Source organism: Callorhinchus milii, unplaced genomic scaffold (assembly GCF_018977255.1).
Source record: "Callorhinchus milii isolate IMCB2004 unplaced genomic scaffold, IMCB_Cmil_1.0 Scaffold3, whole genome shotgun sequence".
NCBI lineage: Eukaryota > Metazoa > Chordata > Chondrichthyes > Chimaeriformes > Callorhinchidae > Callorhinchus > Callorhinchus milii.
Window position 1 is genome coordinate 33,820,661 of NW_024704744.1, and position 24,718 is coordinate 33,845,378.

At 40.3% G+C, this 24,718-nt stretch overlaps 1 protein-coding gene across 2 annotated transcripts in view; it reads right to left on the reverse strand.

The window, feature by feature from the left end:
• LOC103182596 (synaptotagmin-like protein 1) overlaps positions 1-24,718 on the reverse strand; it is a 135,732-nt gene that overhangs the window by 82,970 nt on the left and 28,044 nt on the right. The window lies entirely within an intron of this gene.

Genomic DNA, 24,718 nt, shown 5'->3' on the forward strand with positions numbered 1-24,718 from the left:
TTATTATTATTCATTTACATTAAACTCCATTTGCCATTCTTTCGCCCATCTATTTAATTGGTCCAACTCTTTTTAAAACTCTTGACTACCGACCGCATATCATGGTATCAACAAATGATATTTGACGAAACATCCTCTATTCCAAATCCCTTTTAAATACTAAAAATCGCAGCAATCCAGAACAGATCCCCATGGAATTCCAGTAGTTCCCGCCTCTGATGATGTATTTTCAAATTATTGTCACCCCATGCCTTGTGGTGTCAATTCAGTTGTCAAAACAGCTTGCTGATTTTCAATGAATTGTATGAACTTTAACCTTCCTTAAAACCCTTGTGAGGCTTTAGAGAATTTCAACTGAAAATCCAGGTAAATTATATCTCCTAGATAGCTCAGTTGGTTCCTCAAACTACTCTAACATAATAGTCAGGTAACAAAAACAGAAGTCGCTGGGAACGCTCAGCAGGTCAGGCAGCATCTATTGAGAAAGGAAAGTGAGTCAAGGTTTCGGGTCCACGACCCTTCATCAGAACTGGTCAGGCATTCAGGCAGTTCCCTTTAAATTTATGCTGACTGCACACATGGTAACTCCGCTTTCCTCTTCCTGTTGCTCTGCATCTAACCCAACCACTATACAGTGCTCTGAGATGCCACCCTGTGTGAAGGGTGCAATATAAATGAAAATTTTTGCTGTTGTTTCTCCCAATGGTTTATGGAAAGAAAAGGAAGTTTCTCACCGTGTCTGGCCAACAATCCCCAAATAAAAAAAACATGGTAATTCGTTTCATGCTGTTTTTGGGACATTGTTATGCACAGTTGGACAGCTATGTTAATCTAACAATACACAGACAATGCACTTCACTGTAAATCCTGTGAAGTGGCTTTCAGATGTTCTCCCGACATGAAAGACAATGTGAAAGGCATTATACCAGATGCAAGGTTTATTAATATGTACAATTTTATATAATACGAACTGTACCTATTGCAGCTATGCTAGCAACCAACGGATCCAATATGGAATGTAGATTGACACACAGACCGACACACAGACAGACATTTCATCTTTATCTATGCTCATCTGGGAGGACTCCTGTGGAAGGACTTTCTTTTGGGAGGAATAAATGGGAGGACTTGGCAATGTAATTTCTTTTGTTGTTGCTGCGGGTTAGCTTTGTCTGCGTTCTTTACTTTGCTTGGCTACGTACATGCTCTATGACGCAGGATGCCACAATGCCACAGTCAGCCGATGCAGCCACCAGGTGTAACTGCAGTGCATGCGTACATACATGCTCTATGCGCAGGATGCCACAATGCCACAGTCAGCCGATGCAACCACCAGGCGTAACTGCAGTGCATGCGTACATACATACATGCTCTATGACGCAGGATGCCAAAATGCCACAGTCAGCTGATGCAGCCACCAGGTGTAACTGCAGTGCATGCGTACATACATACATGCTCTATGACACAGGATGCCACAGAGCCACTTTGTCTCTGTGGTCACCAGGTGTAACTGCAGCGAATAACACAAAACTGAGAATAACTTATGAACGATAGGAGATACCCGAAAAATAATTATGCCCATGTCACTCCCAGATGCAAGACCTTTCCAATGAGGTATAAATCATGTCTCTACATCAATCGGTTATTGAGATCTTTCTTGAAGCGTAAGCAGACATTATCCTTTTATTAGAAGATAGAAGATTTGATACAAGGCGGGATATTAGCTAAAATGCAAAATAAAATTTTTTAGGGATAATTTCAATAGTTTTGTCATGAAGTAAACAACCACGTCCAACTGTTCTTTTTCATTCCCAAAATCAACCTCGGAGCACACTCTACACTGATGCATTTGTTACACATGGAGCTTCCCTATTTATTTCAGTTATTTCTATGGTACATGACCCTGTTTGATGAGGACATTGCAAAGGTTGCCAGAACTTGCAGACATTACCTGGCTGCCACTCCAATGCCGTGCTTGAGGAGTGCTGCATTGCCAGAGGTGCCATCCTTCAGATGGGAAGTGGAAAGAAGGTCATGCTTGCCTGATCAGGTTGATTTAAAGATCTCATGGCACTGTTCAAAGATAGCAGGGAGTTTCTCCCAGTGTCTTGTCAACATTTATAGGGTTAAAATTGATGATTCAGTTGCTGGCTATTTGTGGAACATCAGTGAGTGCAAATTGGCTGCCTACAAATACATCATCACTACACTTACAAATTCTTTGTGAAACATTATGGGTTGTTCTCAACATTATAGGCATTATATGAAATGCAAAACATTATTATTTTTAATAACAGTCATCAATTGAGTCTATCAAGATTCTAACCACAAAATGTGAAGAAGTCAATTTTTTTTAATAAACATTTACAGAAATTTGTATCCCCCAATGTGATAATTATTTACTGAGGTGCTGAGGTGCTGGAGTAAGACAATCAGGGGAGCCTCAATCTTGATGACATTCAACGGTGGCTCTCATCCAGGATTTGATGCCTGACAGGCAGTTTGTCAGCTATCAGTGATTCTGGGGTCGAGGGTGAAGGCACATAGATAGAGTTGGGTGTCATCCGTGGACATGTGGAAGCATGCGTGCGGATGATGTCACCAAGAGGGAGCATGCACAGATTGAAGAGGAGAGGACCGAGAACAGAACCCTGAGGAACACCACGCGTGATGGTGCGGGGGCTGGAGGAGAAGCCACTTGTGGAGTCAAAGTGGAGCCGTCAAAATATTAGTCAAAGTTATAGCTTATGCATCACTTGAATTTAACAGTTTCTAGATGATGGACACAATCAGCTGGAGGGATGTGAAAGACACATCGCCTAGAGACATGGGGGATGGAGGAGGGTAGTGGAGCTCCTGTGTTTACATTGTCCCAGACTAATAACACTGGAGGAAAACGAATTGCTGTGTCATTCCTTATTTTATACTTGTGGTATAAACAAGAGAGGTCAATAGCAAGCAACTGAAAATGAAAACTATTCCCATGGTGACTTGTTCAACAGGCAGGCACTCACACTTATGTCATTCTGAATTATTGCTTGCTTGCTTTCCCTCGCTTCCCTAAAGAGATATATAAGGTCATTAGGGCCAATGAAACCTCCTGTTCCACAGTTCACCAGCAAGTTACTCTACACGATGGGCTGAATGATCTTCTTCTGTGCTGTAAATTTCTATGGTTGTACCATGAACTCATAGAGTTCCTCATAGAAACATTTTGAGTATATTCAGGAGTCCAATGTACAAAGTTTATTAATGAGGATCAACTTGTCTGCTAACTTACTACAAAATTCCAACATCTTTACATTCAAAATTTATAAGACTGCACATCTCTCTCTCTCATTCCCTTTCTGTCTTTATGTGATTTTCCATGTTTGCTACTGTGTGTTTTTAAGAAGATTTTTATTCACTCTCAATAAAGGTTTTTGCTGTTCATAGAATCCTAGAATCATAGAATTATACAGGCAGAAGGAGGCCATTCGGCCCATCGTGTCGGTGCCAGCTCTTTGAAAAGAGCTATCCAATTCAATCCCACTCCCCTGCCCTCTCCCGATAGCCCTGCAAACTTGTCCTCCCCAAATAATTATCTAATTATTGTTAGGTTTTTGCTGTTGATGAGCATTGTTTAAAAGTTTCCTCCTCACATAGTCTTCAAATTACAGCTACATAAAAGGACCTGTGTCAATAAAATGCATTTGCAGAGATAATAACAAGCACCATCTACGGATAATTACCAGCTGAATTCAGGGGTACAGTTAATGTGCAGTATTGTGGTACCTTTTCAGTAACCCTCGTGTCCTTCCTCGAAAGAACATAATACTGCTATCAACACCCTGCAGGAATTGATGCTGTGAAAGGCAGCTTCAACAACGAGGCAAAGTCATCCCCATATTTGTTCCTCACACCAAGGCTAAACTTTTATTTTCTTTAAATTGTTTTCCGAAATATGTATCCGTTTTAAACTCAGAATCAATGTGAAAATTCTACCAGTCTAATAAAAACATGTATCAAAACACTCCACTGGTCTGCCTACTGTGCAGTGCATAATACTTTGCCGTAATAACCTTAGGTGCCCATCATTGTTAGTGAAACACAATTTCAAAGAAAAATTATCAGCGGTACCTTCCCCATCAGCATTAAAACAGTGACAATTGTGCATTAGGGGAATTCCTTCATGATTGAGCAAGATCTAGGCCATAAATCTTAAGACCCCAAAGGTGCAAAGCACTTACAATGTTCTATTGCATGAGTTGAAAGAACTCCCATAATGCCCTATCAATGGTGCAATGTTCTATTTATCACTGCAAATTAAGTAGTCTGCGCTCTCCGGGGCATCACACACGGGTGAATATAATTGTTGTTTATTATTTTTGTAATTTGATAGATTTATTTAAGGATAACTAATGTTCGGAGCCCTGAGCTGGGCCACCATTAATCAAACTGGTGGTGCAGACAGTGGTCCTCATTTAAGTCTCTTGACTTCTCAGCCCTATCATTTATTTCCTTCTCTCTTGCTCCCTTTTTAGCAATCACTCTTTCTTTCCAACTCAAAACATTTTAAATCTGTATGCAAATACTACTCTTGAGCATGACTGATAACAATCCTGAATCATCCATTGCAGAGGGAGGATTGCTGCCCTATCTTTTGCTTTGCCTTCTACAAAAATGACAGATTATGTTTATTTTTACATCCCTCCACTGGCAAACTCATCTGGGATTATTTCTCCTTGGGAGGTATCTCTGTTTTAATACTTTATCCCATTTTGTGCGATACATTAAAAATACATTTTCAGGGCGTTTTACCTGCAAATCCTTTGGATGAAACAATTTCCTGCATGTCTCTTGGAACAATAAAATATTAAAAATATCCATTTCATTTTATTCATTCATAAACTGTGAGTCGGCTTTATTTAGAGGACACCAGCAGGGCAATTTAGCAAAAATAACAGTGGTTAACATAAAGTTTATATTTAATATAAAAAGATAACATCAGTTTCTTAGAGCCTTTACATTATGACTTCTATGAATAATTGGCTGATACAGATCTCCACACTGCTCATTTTCATTTGAGGAAAAATATCATTGAAAAGTATTTGGGGAAGACCAGATGATTGGGATAAGAGTATTTAGCTCCAGTGGGGTAGTTAGAGCAAACAGAGACACAGTGGGATGAATGGACTCCTTCTGTGATGCAAACTTTAGATGCTTCTACGATTAGGTTTGGTCGAATAGAAAGCAATTTTGGCACAGAATAGTTTCCATAGTTCCAGGGCAAAGTTATACAATTCAAATACACAATCACTACAGTTCCCAGTAAATCCTGGGCAGCGTTTTGAGGCATCCTCCCAATATGAACAGTCGCTACACCAAATGCAAGGATTACTATGTAAAGTTATTCACCTCTTTAAACTGGTAAATCAACATCCTGAACGGAAAGTCAGAACTGTCTGTTGTACGTGAATCATGAGCAGCTATATGGTAGGTTTTACAAGCAACAATTCACAATAAAGGAACTCTTGAATGAGCATAAATGAGGAATGGGGATTTGTGTGAAACTTGCAGTGTTGCTTTTACTCCTTTAGGCCAGAGTTAATTGGCACAACTGACATCTCCCATCTCCTCGTCATGTCTGGTGGACTCAAGCAGTCAGGGCTTAAAAGTAACAACATGCTACAGCATGAAGTACTCACGTACTTTATTTTGGTCAACATCTCTAACTCTTCTTTCTCCCTCCTCCCCACTCTGGATCAGCACTCCGAGATGCTACATGATGGGCATTATATAAATTCAAGTGTTTTTGTATTTGCTACCATGGGATAAAATCGATGGTGTTTCACATTGATAATTATCATATTGAAAGCATTATGCCTTCAATTTGTTACTGTTCAATAAGTACCTCAGTAACTCCCTCCTGACTTACTTTGATAAGACATCGTAAGGCGCTTCTTTGATATAGAAATGTGTGCATATGGCAGCAGAGTGTATTATATCAGCTGGGTTTATACTTAAAGAATACACTGTGATACCGGTGCGAGACCAAAGTGGCAGCATTGCTTTGTGATTTGTATTCAACACTTTTGCCATCGGTTCTGCACTAAAAATGGCACCTTCCTGGCACCAGAAACGAAGTATGATTCCAGCGTAAAAGATATGCCAGTGAGATATTCAGCACAATTATAACCTGTAGTTATAACATGTACAAGTATAACATTACTGTTAAGATTACTCTTGCATAACGTTCCTCTTGCACCTTTTATGATAATCTTATGCATTTTTTCTTATCAAAATAAGCTATATTGATGTGTATTCGCATGAGTTGAGATAGTATGCATGCTGAGATGATAAGTCAGGGTACGTATTAGAGACTGAAGCATAAAACAAATCAGTAATCACACAGAAAAGCAATCATCCATAGTGGCATAGGAAAAAGTGTTGCTCCTTGCAGCAGGCAGTTTCAAAATAAGGTCATATCAGAGGTGGCTGCTTTTCATTCTGTATTTATCAAGTGTAATGAATCAATCAATCTTCAGTTAGTCCAAACACAAAGCCGGGCCAGCATTAATCTGTATGTTTAAAGCTTTAACCATTTGTGCATGAACAACCAATCAACTGAAATGACAAAGGTTAACTGCTTTCAAGCAAGTGTATATGAAGGGAAAGCTTCTCAATCCACAAGCAAACACTTGAGGGGCTGTATGTCAAATAGGTACATTAGGGTCATCAACCCATCAACCCCACATCTCTGAGCCTCCCAAAGCTGCAGTGCACATCCTATACAAGTTAAGCACATGAGACATGGCACACAAACAATTGCAATGTTTGAAATCAAACTTCTGCACTTTTACTGAAGCTCACCAGTGAATAATGAAAAAGCGTTTTTATAAGTTTGCAAATAAATTGCTCCGCAGATGGCTCGTTGAATTTACCCATTAAGGAACCGAACCACATATCCAAGAAATGGAATTACATATTTATCAACTCTTCGAGCTGGTGGTTTATCACCAATGGACTTTGATTGGTTTAAGATGTACGTTTCACCAACCTATTCTAGCATTTAATCAACGGCCCCATGACTGTGTGTTTGCTCTTTTAGTGAAAATGTAGATGTGAGGACATGGGTGGATGCCAGGATATCGTGCCTATGAACCGAGCCTGTGTTTAGTTCAACTCTAAGCATTGCTTCTCAGAAATTGGAGTAAAAGTGTGTGGTGAAAAAGTAGTATAAAAGGCTAATTAAGCCGATTAAAGCTGTCAGAAAGACCTCAAAGGAAGAACTCTTGCAGCAATTTAGTGCAAAGGAAGTGCTTGAAAAATGCAACCCTGAAGTAAGTGAGAATAATTATCATAGAATCATAGAATTATACAGCACAGAAGGAGGCCATTCGGCCCATCGTGTCTGTGCCGGCTCTTTGAAAAGATCTATCCAAATCAATCCCACTCCCCCACTCTCGCCCCATAGCCGTGCAAACTTGTCCTCCCAAAATAATGATCCACTTTTCTCTTAAAAGTTGTTATCAAATCGGCTTCCACCACCCTTTCAGGCAATGCATTCCAGATTCGAACAACTCGCTGTTTAAAAAAATTCTCCTCACCTCCCCTCTGTTTCTTTTAACAACTATTTTAGATCGGTGTCCTCAGGTTACCGATCCATCCGCCAATTGAAATAGTTTCTCCTTGTTCACCCTATCGAATCCCCTAATAATTTTGAAAACTTCTATTAAGTCTCCTCTTAACCTTCTCTGCTCCAAGGATAGCAATCCTAGCTTCTCTAGCCTCTCCTAATAACTGAAGTCCTTCATTCCTGGTAAATTGCACCCTCTCCAAAGTCTTGACATCCTTCCTAAAGTGTGGTGTCTAGAACTGAACACAGTACTCGAGCTGAGGCCTAACCAGTGTTTTATAAAGGTTCATTGTAACTTCCTGACTTTTGTATTCTATGCCCCCTATTTATGAAGCCTAGTATCCCTTACGCTTTCTTTAACAGCTTTATCGACCTGTCCTGCCGCCTTCAAAGATTTACTTATATGAACTCCTGGGTCTCTCTGTTCTTCACCCTCTTTAAGATTGTACTATCTAGCTTATATTGCCTCAGGTAATGGGTTATAATAAGTCAGGTTCTGCCACTGTTAAGCACTCTGAGACACTACCCTGCGTGGAGGGCACCATATAAGTGTGAGTTGTTGTTGTTATAATTCTTGCATGTAGTATAGCATTTTTGTATGACGACAAACACGTTTTGAGTTATGATCAGGAAAGAGCATCAAGAACAATAAATAACATAGTAACGGAAGGTCTCTCAGCTCATTGAACTTGTTCCACCATTTTATTATATCATGCCTTTTACTCCAATTCATTTAATATCCTTACTCCCTAAATATCTTTCTATATCCCTCTTAAACATCCCAATCTGCACCTCAGCCTCCTAAGACAATATTTTCACAGCCTCTGAGTGAAGAAACGTCACAATGCAGCATTTTTCTATGGGAGAAGGAGGAGAGCCAGACCTCATTGTTAGCTGATGAGCCCTCATCCTTGAGACTTAAGAGATCTGGCCATGTCTTCAGCATGATGAGCCAACAGGACACATGGTGCTAGTTTTGTCTAACAGCCTCTAACAGTAATGAGCCCACAGTGACCACTGTGTGGTCAGAGATCCCTGGCAATGATTCAAGCACATCTGCAAGATCTGATGAGAAAAAAAGGAACTTAGTATCACAAAAGGCTTTTAATCTCCCACAAATTCACCCACAAAATATACAGTCAATTCACTTTACAGTATATTCTGTGAAGCGCTTTGAGACGTCTCGAAGACTTGATAAGGCGCTATATCAAATGCAAGGATTATTATTGTTATAAGGTGCTATATCAAAATCCAAGAATTATATTATTATACAATCTCACTTCTGGCAGTAACATTTTAAAGCTGCTTTATCAGATTTTATTGGCATTTATTAATTTTTAAAATAAAATTAAACATTAAAATGCTGCTCCAGCCACCAGGAATGAAAGTCTTAAGCCTCTTGTTAAGTACTGGCAGCCCAATTATAATTGCCGCTTGAATGGTGCTGCCTTGCTTATGATGCTGGTATCCTATGGAACCGGCTTCTAGGGCTGACTGGCCAACTTCTCATGCTAAAAATTGGCCAAGTGCAGGTTACCTAGTCATCGTCGCTTTCATATGCTGTATTATGATCTGTATCACTTCACTGCTACACAGCCTCTGAGAAACTGGACCCAAAGGACAGCAATATACCAAAGTTGCCCTGTAAATAATACACGACTGCTGTTTGAAATGTGATAGGCCTGTAGGAGTATCCGGAGGTGTTCAGTCCTAGATCTAAGTTTAAAGGTTTTTACCAGCAATTTTTTGTATTGTTCTCTTATTATTGTTGGCATTATTTAAAGAACAGAATGCACTTAAGAATATATTTTCATTCCACTCTCTCAAAGCCAAAGCATGCGGCACTTAGCTCCTGTGACCATTAAAAGCACATGTAAAATAATATTGGCTTTCTAAAAAAGCTTTTCAAAAATCATTATGATGCCACTCATGCTTGATCTTGGCTCTTCCCCACCCTGCTCTCGCTCTCGCTGCGTCAGTAATGGATTCGCTTCAGGAGTCAGACACTATTAGTTCTTTATGACCTCTTCTCAGTGGTTTGACAACATCCTTGGCAACAAACAGTCCAGATAATATTTACAGAAAATTCCATTCACACAGATGACTCAGTTTTAATTGATACTACAGAAAATTACTGTAATCATTGGGAAAAACAACATCCTAAATTGCATTAATTTCAGAGATTAAGCTGTTTTGGAATGCCCTGGTAAATTTTTATGTGAAGCTGCTTCACCTTTGGGGTTTCTAATTCACTCTGTGTAGCAAATATGCACATGACCAGCTCCAAACCCAATTACAAAGTCCCACTAAGCCGATTTACACAGCCTTGGTCTCATCAACTTACGTGAAAAAATGGTAATGTCCATTTTATTCAGACTTTTTTTAAAAAAGTCAACTGCAATAAAACAGAGGAGAAACGAGTCTGGTGAGAGGTGGTTTGATTTGTATTGGAGCAGTCATTAGTGGATTCTCTGAAATTAGACTATTTGCTGAGGTGGCTGTGTCCTCTGTGTCTTTTATTTTTTAGGGCCTTTTTGTAGCATGAGTACAAAAAGACTAAATGGGTTTCAAGAGTCGTAAATGTTCATAACCCACTGGCTACAATTATCTTTCACATTTTTATGCAGGTTAATAAACGGAAATCTGTTTTGTATGAATGGGCTACCTTGTCTGATCAGTTGATGGCACAAATAAGCTCAATCCTGCTGTGCTATTTCTTATCAAACGTAACTTGAAATAAATGAATGCATAAATGTTTTATTATGTGAATTTTTGTATACTAAAACTTTTATTGCCATTGCTTGGAAGTATCGTTTGTGAGACGTTGCTGTGCGCAAATTGGCTGTCACTTTCATCTACAAAAAAATATATATTTTCAGTAAACACTGCATGCTTTTGAGATGACTTCCTGGCGTGAAAGACGTCAGATCAAATGTAAAGGTATCTTTTTTAACTTGCCTCCCACCACTTTCTCATTGGTTCTCCCATTTCACTTCTGATCAGTATTATAAATGGCTTACAGCTGGTGCAGAACCACAGAACCATAGAAATGTAATAATAATAAATAATCCTTACATTTGATATGGCGCTTTTCACGTCTTCTAGACATCTCAAAGCACTTCACAGAAGATGCTGTGAAGTGAATTGACCATATATTTGTGGGCGACATTTACAGTACAGAAGGAGGCCATTTGGCCCATTGTGCTCTGAAAGAGATATCCATTTAGTCCCATTACCCTGCTTTTTCCCCATGCATTCCTCCTTTTCTTACATTTACCTAATTTCTTCTGCCTCACCCACAGTTTAGGTAAAGGCATTTCACATCTTATGATTCTCTGGTGTAAAAGAAAATCTTTCAACTTCTCTCTTTTATGTGATATCTTTGATAACATGGATTTAGATTGTAGTTACATTGAAAGTGAGAGTGACAGAGGACACCTTAAAGCTGCAATATATGTCAGTTAATGTCAAGGACATCTGCCTGCTCAATAAGGAATTCTTCTGACATCTGTCTCAAAGGTATCAGTGGTTTTACAACAAAGGTCAGTTTTCAGTATAGTGCACTTTGTTCTTTCTAGTCAATGACCTCAACACTTAGCCCTGTTTTCCTATCCAAGATTGGTATTGGCTGGCAGAGGGCAGCATTGACAGAGCAATACTCGCTGGTTCTAAACCAAGCCATAATCTCACAACAAATGGTACTTGGCAGTGGTAGAAAAGTTCAGCTCTGAAGCTAAGTACAGCATCTTGAACTCTTGGACACTGTAGTTTGAGATTACAAGATTGAAATGACCCATTTCTGATCACCTAAACTTTGGAGAGCTTTTGGGCCCAATTTTTGGAAAATATTAGCTGCTAAAAATACCTATCTTTTCAAAACAGCTATGTAAAGGGATATTTCATGATAAATGTATCATAAAAAAGATTGCTATTTTTAGTGATCAGAATGTTAAGTTAATAAAGAACTTCCTCTCAAGCACAATGGACAGCATGTATTACATTCAACGGCACAAATTCTGTTCAGACGTTTTTTTGAGACAGATGTGCAACTCTATCCATAAACTAAATCATTGTGTCAAAACGAACAGCTGTGTTAAAAATAAATATCCTTTTTACATTATAGGAACACAGTCCAACTGTAGCACTCCTTCTGCTGCCTAGTTAATGCAAGCTCTCCGGGACGCTACTCAATGTGAAGGACACTATATATATGCACGTTGTTGTTGTTGTAGCTGACACCAGCCAAAGCTGTACGCACTGGGTTTGGAGGTTGCAGTTTCCTGACTTGTATGAGTTAGTGTAGGATCTTTACGCGTGAGGCCACCACAAAAGTTGACATTTCACCAACAGCAACTTACATTTATAGAGCGCCCTTCACACAGAGCACTTGACAGTGGCGGAGCACTATCGGGGAAGGGGGGGAGGTGACCGTAGGCACAAACTTTTTTTTCCAATAAGAAAATTTCAAGCTCAAAGGAAGAATTCCTTAGCAGTGCACAAATTCATCTTCCCCATTCCTAGGAAAGAACAGTTTGATGATACATTCAACAGAATGATTCAGTATTGGAGATCAGTAACTTTTTGTTTTGAAATAAACGTCTAGAAATCCACAGCAGGTCAACCAGCCCCCGATACAGGCATAATGTTCAGCTGTAAGCCTTCAAAAGAGCTGAAAATAGCCTCTATCTCTCTGAGAGGGAGCTAAACCTTCACATAAGGGAGAGGGGAATAGAAGGATATACAAGAGAATAAGAGTAGGTGAAGACTTGTGTCGTGCAGTTTATTAACCTTCATCTAAAGCCTCATTGCTCAACAACAGCAAATTGCATTTATATAGCGCCTTTCACGTCAGGAGGACGTACCAAGGCGTTGGAGTGTCAAGGGTTTGCACCCAAGCAGGGGGTTGGAATCGAGAGGGGTGGGGGCCAAGGAGGTAGAGGAAGGAAGATGATCTAAAGCATGGTCAAAGATGAAGGTTTTCAGACTAGTTGGGCCGATTAGCTTGTTTCCGTGCTGTACAACCGATGTAAATCTTTGTGGATCCTGTTTGACTGTCGATTTAATGCTTTTATTTCAGACTTTGATTTTTCTTTTAATGTTTTACCTTAATATCCATTGATTAGGTTTAATATCCTGCCAGCAATTTTTCATGTACTGTAGCTAAAGACAGGAAACGATTCTTCATCACAGTGACACCTCAAATGGGTTTGCATAAAAGGTAATGGACAAGGTTAGCAGTGTGTGCAGGCAGAGAGAGAAATCACAAACCTTAGTACTATTACCTGTGGGTCCACAGTACTTTGCCAATAAGTTATAATAAATGCCAGCCATGCAGTCACTTTTCTTCGCAGTGACTCCCAACCGTGATTCATGACTTGGGATTTTTACGAGCACTTTAATCAATTCAGTCACCTCTGAGTGGCAGTGGCTCACACCGTTTATTAACCTGCTGCTAATGTCTCATTGCTCATCAACAACAACAACAAATTGCATTTACATAGCGCATTTCACATCAGGAAGACTTCGTAAGGTGCTGGACAGTCAAGGGTTTGCACCCAAGCTGGAGGTTGCATTCAAGAGAGATTCAAGAGGCCAAGGGGCTAGGAAGGTGACCAAAAGCATGATCAAAGAAGAAGGTTTTGAGACAGACCTTGAAGGAGGCAAGGGAAGAGGCAAGGCATGGGGATTGGGTATCCAGAGAGTGAGGGCAGATAGACTGAAAGCCCAACTACCGAAGATGTGGGGAGCAGGGCAAGGATTGTGAAGCAAGTCCACAGAGCGATTTAAAAATGAGGACAATAATCTTGAACTTGATCGTCTGGGGGACGGGGAGCCAATGGAGCAAGAGTGAAGGTGACAGGTTCATGGAGCCTAGTGTAGGAGAGGACATCATTTTTGCAGAGTTAGGAAGGACTGCAGCTTGTGGAGGGAACAGTTTGGAAGTCCGGTGAGCAGAATTGGTATAGTCCAGCCTGGACATGATTTTTTTTGGCGGCCGGGTGTCAGACACATGCTGAAACCCATCACCATACTTAAGAATATCCAAACTAAGCTGAGAATTCCATGCATCCCACCTACACATGGAATTCCCAGAGATAGATTGTTGGAATGTAATGCGCACTCTCTCTCTGGAGGGACACATCCTGCTTACCTAATTCCGGAAAGTATTATGTGCAAGTTGACAAGAACCCAGGCTTGGGAACCCCAGAGTGTGCATTGGCAGTACTGCCAGAGTCTAACCAGCTAAAACCACATAGCTGGACATGATGAATGCATGGATAAGGGTCTCATTGGTTTAAAGAGAGTGGTAGTGTCGGAGGTGGGTAACGTTGCAGAAGTGAGGGAAAGCTAAACTGATCAGAGCATGAATGTGCCAGTTGGCAGTGAGATGTGTTGTCACTCTCAGATCACTCAGATTCCTTCAGCTTCCTCTTGCCACCAGTTCCCGTTTGCAGAATTTACTGGAGTTCCTTGCACTGATTTTTTACAAGAACATTTATGGACAACTTAATTAAAAAATGCCAGAGTTGCTCTGCGACAGGGTTGTTTCGCTGTTCAATCATCAGTCCTCAGGTTTTGGTCAGCCAGGTGTCTGACACATGTGGAAACCCATCACTGTGCATAACAAATACCCAAACCAGACTGAGAGTCCTACATGTGCATGTCACCTACATCCTTAGTTGTCACCTTTTGATTTCTAGTTACTGAGCTTTTACAGATTTGCATTGTTATAAATTATTACACAAAACATTTAGTCAATAGTTTCAATTTACAGCATCTTTCTGCCCGACAGAGCCATCTTGGGACATCCTCCTGACATGAAAGGCGCTATACAAATGTAATTTTGTATTGTATTATATCTTCTATTCTCTGCCATGCTGACGAGTGGCACTTCCCCATGGGGAGTTGCCTCCTGGTGCTAAGGCAAGAAACAGCTTTGATGGTGGCCTGAAGCCACCTCACAAACCTGCGCTCTTAGGTATGGAAGAGTAAAACATGGGTAAAAAAAACAATGTTAAAATAGGGAGTTCCCACATAAATAACTTAATTGTTGACAGGGGTTGATCATACCTATCAAAATGAACACACCCACATGGAGAATTAAATATACGGACGCCATAACTCCTTAACTTAGTGAAACAATATTAGGTGTTTTCCCCTAAATCATGTCTACGTGGCCTTCCTTCCCTTCCCATGAGCATACTGTGTTAATGTGACACCTCAGTTTAGAGCAGAAGTCTGCACTCAGGCTCTTTGCCTCCTGTGGAAGTTGATGACAGTTGTACCTTGCTATTTTCAATGGCCTCAATTGTTTGGATGGCAGGCCTCAGCAGTAATGTGACTGAAAATGAGTCTGTCTGACTGATCCATGGACAGATGAAAGCATTCAGTGCTGTTGGAATTAAAACTGTTCTCCACACTATCTTCAATTTCCACATCACTGCTTGTACTAGGAATTTAAATCAGCCCATATTCCAACCCCCTACCAAGCCCCCCTTCACACACACACACGTTTATCTAAAAAATATAAGAAACATGCATAAGAAATGTTCAAGATCCAACAATTCACACCAATAAAGTGGTACAAAAGGAGTGGTTGGAAAGACATCTGTGGATTTGGATCCATACATTAATTTCTGGCAGTTTATATCGTTTTCAATTTTAAACTGAAGTTCACTCTTGCACACCCAATTGGCCACAATTGCAGTTTAATTGAATTGATTTTTTCCTGCGATGCTCTTATTTTATGCATAGAAGCATGTTCACTGGAATTGTAAGCATTTGAAAACATATTGAAACACATGTTGTATTTTAAATCTAGTGGGTTACTTTCCCCCACAGTTCTAAATCACAGGCCAATCTCTTAACACTCACTAGTGATCTTTTCAATATACATTTATAACTACAACAACAACTTGATTTATAATGGGGAAATCCCATTTTGAGCCCAAAGTCTATCTGACACTCTCGTGCAGTTCCAAATGTCAGAGGTGCCGTCCTTTGGATGAGAAGGTAAACCAAGGTCCTGTCTACCTGCTCAGGAGAATGTTAAAGATCCCATGGCACTATTTGAAAAGAGTTTCGACCAGTGTCCTGACCAAAAATTCCCCAGATACAATTGGTCATTCACTTCATGGCTGTTTGTGAGATATTGCTGTCTGTCATCTTTGCCTACAGAATATACAGTCTCTACACTTCAGCGTAAAGTGTTTTGAGTACATTATCCCTCAAACCCTCCGTTTTGCCCTCTCTCTCCACTTTTTCGAGTCCCGCCTGAAAACCCTCCTTTTCGACCATACTTACAGTCACCTCTCACCCCCCACCCACCCTCCTCCCGGGTTTCGCCACTGTTAAGCGCTCTGAGATGCTACTCTGGGAGTTGACACATTTTAACGATTTGATGAGGGATTGTAGTCAAAGCTAGAATTAAGATTATTCACTATTATAACAAAGATTACTAGTCTTGATAATTAATGTGGGACCCCCCCCCACTGACCCAGAATGGGAGGAAAGTTTCAAATTTTTATTTACATTTAAATATGAACAGAATCATTCTCCAATTTGTCTAAATTTTACAATTTTCATGATAACCAGAGAATCACTCCAAAAAGCCTCACCAATAGTCTGCAGTTTATACAATTTATACAGCAACTTTCCCTTGTGATGAACATTTAAAGCATTTTACAAAGACGGGGAGATCACAAAGTAGAGAGGAAAAGAGATTGAGTTTCAAGGGTTTCAATCAAAGGCACAGTCAAAAAGATAGGTTTTTACAAGGGATTTAAAGACAAGGACATAAGGTAAAGCAAATGCAGTTTGGCAGAGCATTCCAGAGAACAGAGAATAGGTGCTGAAAAGCTCAGCCATAGAGAATAGGCTGAAAGGAGTGAAAAATGCACAGTTGTCATTAAGTAAAGCAAAATGTTATACGTAGGCTTGGATTAAGCATAGACTTCAAGATAGAGCATATATCAGTTAGTAGTAATTAACCAGGGCAAAATTTATTTATTGAAGTAAGTTTTGGTTTTACTACATTTGTGAATCCTTGATTCTCAGAAACAAACGTAATTGCTTGCATTAAAGATATAAATACTTGAATCTATTTAGAGTTTTTACTAACAGCTAATCTGTTTCTTAGGCACCTATTCCAGCCAATTTAAGCTATTCATTCACAACAATCAGAAGTTAACCTTTACATGTGGATTTATCCAAATTTAGGTTTATTGTTATTGTTAAGTGCTTTGCAAGGAGATTAGCAATGAGATGCAGATTGGCTTCTTGTCCATGCAAATTGCTCCACACTGCTTTCGTTTACTGGGCTTGAGGCAGGCAATGCTTGCTTCCGCTATCCCACTTATTATTTAAAACAAAATTAAAAACTATTCACAAAATACGACTTCTCATTCCAATCAGCTGGAAAACTCTAGAAGCTCTAGGATTTTACTTTCCGCTGGTGAGAGTTTTGACACTGAACTGTCAGTTTGGTAGATCTCCTAATGCTTTTAGCCTGAAGAAGAGAGGTGCCCAAGTGGTGTCTATGCTTCTTTCTGCCAGTACGTTTATCTCACTGTAGACCATAAATTCTGCCTAATTCCACCTATTTGACAAATTATGACATTACACAGCAATAACAATACACAACCTCAAGTGTGTACAAACCATACAAGCATGACCAGGACTAGCCAGCTACCAATATAACATTATGCAGTTTATAACAATAGGCAATTTAACATTTTGCAAACTCAACTCAAACTCAACTCTCTGCTGCTAAATCAGCTTTGCTAACTTTAAAAAAANCTGAAAAANTATCATTTTCATTCCAGGAGGTGACGATTTATTCCATAATTCATATTAAAGGACATGTTTTAAACGGTTATATATATGGAAGATCTTTTGTGATTCTCTGGCAGTTCCTCCATACCTTCGTGACCTCCTAAACACCTACCAACCTGTTCGCTCTCTACACTCAGCAGGATCCGAGCTGCTTCAAGTACCCCACCTTGCCAACCCTACCATTGGCGGGCAGGCCTTCAACCCATACACCCTCCGCCTCATCCCTTCCCTTGCCTCCTTCAAGACCTATCTCAAGATCTTCCTCTTCGACCGTGCCTTTGGTCAACTTCTTACCCCTCCCCGCCCTCCTCCCTTCCTGATGCCAACAACCAGCTTGGGTGCAGATCCCTGACTGGCCAGCATTTTGGGATATCCTCCTGATGTGAAAGGAACTATATGAATGTAATTTGTTGTTGTTGTTATACACTTCATATTGCAGTAAATCCTGTGAAGCACTTTGAGACATTTATAGTCACCTCCCCCTCCTCCCTGCTCAGTCATGCTCTGCCATGCGCTCTGTGTGAGAGCGCAATATAAATTGTTGCTGTATCTCCTGATATGAAAGTCACAATGTAAACGCAAATGATGATTTTGCCTTATTAAAAATGCGTCATGTGGTTTGATAATTACCACGAGTGACAATTGTCAGATTTTGAAGATTTCCCACCCGATAGCTTTTAAAGTTAAATCGTCTACCCCAACCAAGTGACAGTGTATTCCAAAGGCACCTTCAGCCAGCACAAAGGCTGCCGCAACCTGCTTTGGTGAGACTATTTTAAACGAGTTGAGTGTAGAGTGGGGGTGAGGGTTGATGTTCAGAATGTACAGAATATTCAGAATACAGTGTAACAAGTATCACCAGTGATAAACCGTCACTGCAATATTCGCCTCATTGTGGATTCCAGCTTGTCGGCGGGCTAAAGCTCAACACTTCTTTACAATGTCACCATAAGCAGTTGGCCCAATTGCTCCCTTTGGTAACTATCCCAACAAATGCAGGTGAAGAAAGAAATTATGTCTCAGTGATTCCCATTTGTTCATTGATGGATGACTCAATTACATGAGGAGTTACTTGTTTACAGAAAAAAATCATGTTTTCTATAATTAAACAGTAAACACTGAGCTGGTAATAAAGTCTTCTGTCAGCTGCGAATGTGACCCCCCTCCAATATGTTCAATGCTCCCTGCACACGACTGTTGACTGGCCCTGCTGATTCCCTGACTAGTAGGACAATGCAATTTCTTTTATCTGCAATTTTATTTAAAAATGGATAGAACACAAAACAAAACCCTAAAGCAAATGGCGAAGAAGCCCATTGCTGTTAACTCCTTGTGTTAACCTTTGGGATTGTAGTCATATGTTAAAGTTTCAGTGCCAAATTTGAAACGAGCTCAGCCACCTTCCATATCTCTTGTGTGCTTTAGATCATATCCAGTTTTCCATTTGCTTTAACTTTGCTCTACAGAATGGAGCCGAGTGGAAAACAGATATTACCCTGCAGCAAAAATATTTTTAAAAATGTATTTTTGTCAGCAGTCTGGGACTAGGAGACTGGGGGGACTGGGGGGCTGGGAAACATCACTGAGAGGAGGCATATTCAGATGGCTCACAGTAAACAGAGGTGAAACTGAGAAGGTTACAGAGGCAGATAAGGTATGCATTTTGTAAGCTAAACCTAATAAAATTAAGCTGATTTAATAAAATAGAAAATAGCATCTCATAGTTTTCCAAATCCTTTTTTAGGAAGAATATAAAAGCAACATATAGGTGCAGCATAGTTGACCAGAGTGTCGTATGGCTGAGGGTTTACAGTTTCGACGAGAGACTTGGGAAGTCATGGCTGTTTTAGTGTGGAAAGTTTTATGACAGTGTAATACAAAGGTAGTAGATTTTTTGCACTGATTGGCGAGTTAGCAGCTAATTTTGAGGTCCTTACTCCCCTCCCCCAATCCCCCAGCAATATAACAGGTCTTCAGAGACCTTGACTTGAAGCTAAGATTGTCTCAGAACCAAAGTCTCATGAATGACATTCATGGAGTTTCCTGCTGGTGACACAGTTTCTGCCATGAGGAACGTTTTTCAGCAGTGAGCTGCCAGTAACCCTATCTCATTCCCAAGGAACAGCTTTTTGAACTCCACTATCAGGTTCATTTTGAAATGTCACAGCCCATAAGATAAAGCACGGAGAAATGTTTTCATCGTTTCATCCACTAAATATATGGTCAAACCACTTTACAATATATTCTGTCTCAACCATGTGATCAGGCGCTATATCAGATGCAAGGATTATCATGTGCAGAATCATACAGGAAATGTTGGTGCAGCCCAAGCTAGTTCTGAATCTGGTCTTAAGCCTGATGTTAAGTGGAGAATTTATTTCTGTTCACTTCATCTCCTCCCACATGTAGCCTAATTATTACATGCCAACATGAGGGAGTGTTAGCACCACAGAATGAGGAAGCTTAATACGCTTTCAGTTTTAATGCTTCGAAAACAAATTAAAGTTGTGACTTTTTCTTTGGATGAAATGACTTATAGTTAGCATGGTAAGACTTCCAAGATTAAATTTGCTTTTGAGTGGTCAAACAGAACAAAAAGAAGATTTTTTTCTTAAAAGTTTCAACAGCAACAGCAACAAAATTACATTTGCATAGCACGTTTCACACTGGGAGGACGTTCCAAGGTACTGGACAAACAGTGTTTCGGGCCTGAGCTGGGGGTCGGGATTGGGGAGGGTGGAGGGCAGGGGGGAAAGAGGGTGACCGAAGACACAGTCGAAGAGGAGGTTCTTGAGATGAGTTTTGAAGGAGGCAAGGGAGTCGACGAGGTGGAGGGACTGTGGGATGAAGTTCCAGAGGGTAGGGGCTGAAGGCCCACCCACCAATGGTGGGCAGAAGAGGCAGGGGACATGAATCAGGTCAGCGCCGCTAAACGGAGGGAGCGGGCAGGATGGTAAGGGGTTTGGAGGTCGCAGAGCTAGTGGGGAGCAAGACCATGGAGGGCTTTGAAAGTGAGGACCAGAATCTTGAACTGTATCCTCTGTGTGATGGGAAGCCAGAGTCGGGTGAGGATGGGGGTGATAGGGTTACAGAGCCTGGTATGGGAGAGGACATGGGCTGCAGAGTTCTCCTCAACAATTCATTGAGGAGTGTCCACATGACACAACTCTGAAAAGCAATGAGGAATTTTGTCCAGGCTTTAAGCACAGTATAGTCTGAATCCAGTTTCTTATAATTATCAGTTGGTGGAACATTCAGTGATTCATATGACCCTTCAGGCTTTGGACATACTTGCATAATAATTAGATACTATCTTGCTCACATTATGGCACTGATATACAAGTATAATGCAAACTCCAAGCGATGTATTTATAAATCCTTGGTTACTTTTTATGCATTGATGTCTCACAAGTTGTCATTGTTATTTGTGGATCACAAAAATGCATCCACTGGAGTGATTGGGATGATTATTAGCTGGATTGAGAGAAGAGGGTAGCTCGTGTTGAGCTAGTGTGTAGAGAACAGTGTGAAGTGTGAACTACATCATGCGTGTCTTTATCTGCACCCTGACTCATTTGTCTTCTCAGCCTTGGTTACCTGCACCTGAATAAAGAATCCAAGAGTAGTACATCAATAATGATGTGCATTGTTGTGAAATACAATGCCATACTGATCTTACCTAAAAGATATTTGTTATTTTAAAAAAAAGTAGAAGTAATGTAATCATGAAGAACAACATTTGAGTATCAATCAGGACTTTCTGCCTTTGTTCTTCCACTTTCAGATACACTCTGATTTTACTATGTGTAAAGCATTTGGCAGAGAACCATCTGAAAATGTACAGAAGGTTTCCAATGCCAGTAGTGGGAAGCATTAACCTCTCCCAACCTGTCTTCAATCTCCAAGATACATCTTCATTCAAAAGGTATTACTTAAAATTATGTTTGACCTGCAGGATTCCATCATAATCAGATTGTAAACCGCTCTGTTCATATCCAAGCTTTACCTTGAGGGTCTCCAACTTCAACAATGCTATTTGATACACACAGTGAAAAAAGAACATTATGATAATTAATGACTCTCGGGTGTGCTGAGAGGCAGAGACCTATACATTCATAGTGATTGTAACCACACCGTGTATTAAATGTCCCAGTTTACTTCATGGCTGTTTTGGGGACGTTGTATGCAAATTGACTTCCACATTTGCCTACAAATATACAATCAGTACACTTCATAGTAAAATCCTGTGAAACTCTTTGAGATGTCTCAATGACGTGATGAGGCATATTACATTAGGATTACATTACTTTTTTTTTAAATTGAGCCACCATCCTACTAACCGACAATCCATTCCTCTGATCCACAAGCCTAAAGTCCATTGCACTGCACACTTGGCGCCTAGGCAAAGCATTGTAAAGGGTGCATGTGTGGTGAGGGAGGGTTAGGGCAAAAAGTGGGGGGAGGGGGGGAAAAGGGGGTTAAGGGAGGGAAAGAGGTGGTGGAGGGTGAGGATGTCTGTCTCCAGGGCACTGGGGCCAGTGAATCAGTGTATTAATTATCATAAGGTTGCTTTTTCCAATATATGGACTAATTAGCACGACAGCTGTTGATTAACAGTTCGAACGGCATAATCTTTGTAGCACTAAATTTGATGCACAATTAACCTTCCTATCCAATCACAGCTAAAGACCATTTCTTCAAACAGGCCTCAATGATATTGGAATATTTAAATCAGTGATAATAATCCTTGCATTTTTATATAGCGCCTTATCACGACTTTGAGACGTCTCAAAACACTTCACAGAATATACTATAAAGTGAATTGACTGTATATTTTGTGAGTAAAACGTGGCAGAGAATTGCACACAGCAGTAATGACAACAGGTCTTTGTGCTGCTATAAAATAAATAATCTGTAAACACATTTGGAATTGTTTTCTTCCTTGCCCCCACCCACCTTCGCAGTGAATTTGCGATTATGTCCTGCAGGTCTATACGCCATCAACACATCACAGGAAAACACTAATAATTCAGTCATATGTTTCTACATTTCATCTTCACTACACAGGCAGCACTAATAATTGTCGCATGTGTTTACACACCACCATCATGACACAGGCAAACCCTGGTATATGGAGCAGCCTTTACCGAACCTGCTAATAACTATGGTGGAAACTGAAAAAAAAATTCAGGAACAAAGTCATCTGAGATTGAGGTTAGTACCCAGCCTCTGTTACAAGAGTCCAATCTGGTACAGACCAGTACACCTTTTCATGCATGCGGGGAAATAAACCTGAGTTGTTTAAACAATAAAACTAGGAGCAACATAGTGAGCAACACTGGAGAGTAGGTGATTCTATTTGAACATCATTCTTTGTGCAACAGGAAGCATAGCCCTAAAGCTAGCATTAGTAATACAGTACAAGCATTGCCACACAGACCATGAAAGCTGCAGGTTTATCCCTGTGGCCTTGGGCTGGTGTGCTGGTGAGAACACAACTCATCTTAGTGGCCCTATAAATGGAAATCAGTAGTCCTGCAACTGCAAGCTATTTAACGACTGCTGGAAATGTACCTCTATGGACAACATTGGGTTCACCTGTATCAACGCTATGGTTGAATGGCATACTGACATTCAATGCCCATTGGCATAGCTGATGGCGGGTTAACACACCATTGGGCTGTAACCCCACCACTTCAGGAGAAGAGGGGGTAAAGGAGGAAAATCAGAGGGGAGATCTAAATCTTGCTCAGTGGCATTGCAGAGCTGCTGGAAGGATTCTGCCAGTTTAAACAACAGCTGGATGGAATATTTATACTTCAGGACATCAATCATTAATACTAAACTCAATGCCCAAAGCAATGAAAGCAGACTGTTGTATTAAAGAACCAACTATAGTCTGAGGGCTTGTGTGCTGCTTAAATCAGTTTGAATCTCTGCAACATCTATGCAACTGTTAAGCCGGTATGAACACCTGGAATGCGTTCCACTTGGGCATTGCTTCACAGACTACTGCTGGAAGCTCTAGTTATTAAAACACTGAAATTAGTATGTGTGTATCTGTGTGAACATCTATGTATGTGTGTGCGAGTGTGCCTGTATGTGTACATATGAGGGTATGCCTGTGTGTGCGCACATCAGTGCCTGTCTTTGTGTGTGTGTGTTTGTTTGCTCCAATAATAAGATCCCAAGAACACAGTTGGTTATAACATTTGAAGACAGTAAATTAATGATAGCATCAAATATTTCAGCAGAAACAATGTCCAGAAAACTATCGAATTCTCCCTGTCACAGGCTAGGCCAAATCTTTGGACACTCATTATCTGTCTAATTAAAATAATTTGTCAGAACTGTACTGAAAACATACATTATTCATCCACTTAGCCTATGCACAATTAATGGCTCTCTTTATCAATAGTTAAACTCATAAACCCACAACTGTTGTGGTTTTAAGGACTGCAACTTTAAAGCTAACAAGCTGTACCCTGGCACAAGGAATGCCAAAATTCCCAATGACACTGGGCTCCCACTCTGTGAGAAATTATTAAACATTAAGTTTCTGATTTGCGATATTCACAAATGTTTTTTTACAAACAACAGAATCCTGCAGTTACCAAGATGTGTCTCCCTGGAATACACTCAGACCGATCTCAGGTTTAGATCAAAGGAGGCGTCTGACCAGAGATCAAGATCTGATACTCACAAATTGTTTTTGAATAATGCAAATTATCGAGCGCTGTCTCAGCTCCCAAATGAAGGACTGGTAAGTGAGGTAGTGAAGGGCTGGCTGCTGGAGCCTATGTAACTGTATCCCCAGCATGAGCCTCCCAGTATGAACCTTCTAGTACCAGCTTCCCAGCATAATTCATCTCTGTTCCAGAGAGAAAATTTAGGAGAGATTATTTCTTTAGGAAAGAAACAAAATCCTTTGCAAGCATTTAAATAATGTTCTTGTGTCAGCTTGACTCCTCACTAGCATGGTTACACAAATCATTTCTATTCAACTGCATGGAACATGTTTTTAATAATATACTTAAGTAATGTACAGATTTATATTGACGTCAGCCTGGATCAGCTTGTGGAACTCTCACATCTGAGTCAGAAGATTGTGGGTTGAAGCCCCACTAGGTTAGGACATTCACAGTCTGATGCTTCAATGCAGTGCTGTATGTGTCCTACATTGTCAGCAGTGCCATCCTCCAGATGAGACATTAATCCAAAACCCTGTTAACCCATTCAGGTGGACGTTAAAAAACAATGGCACTA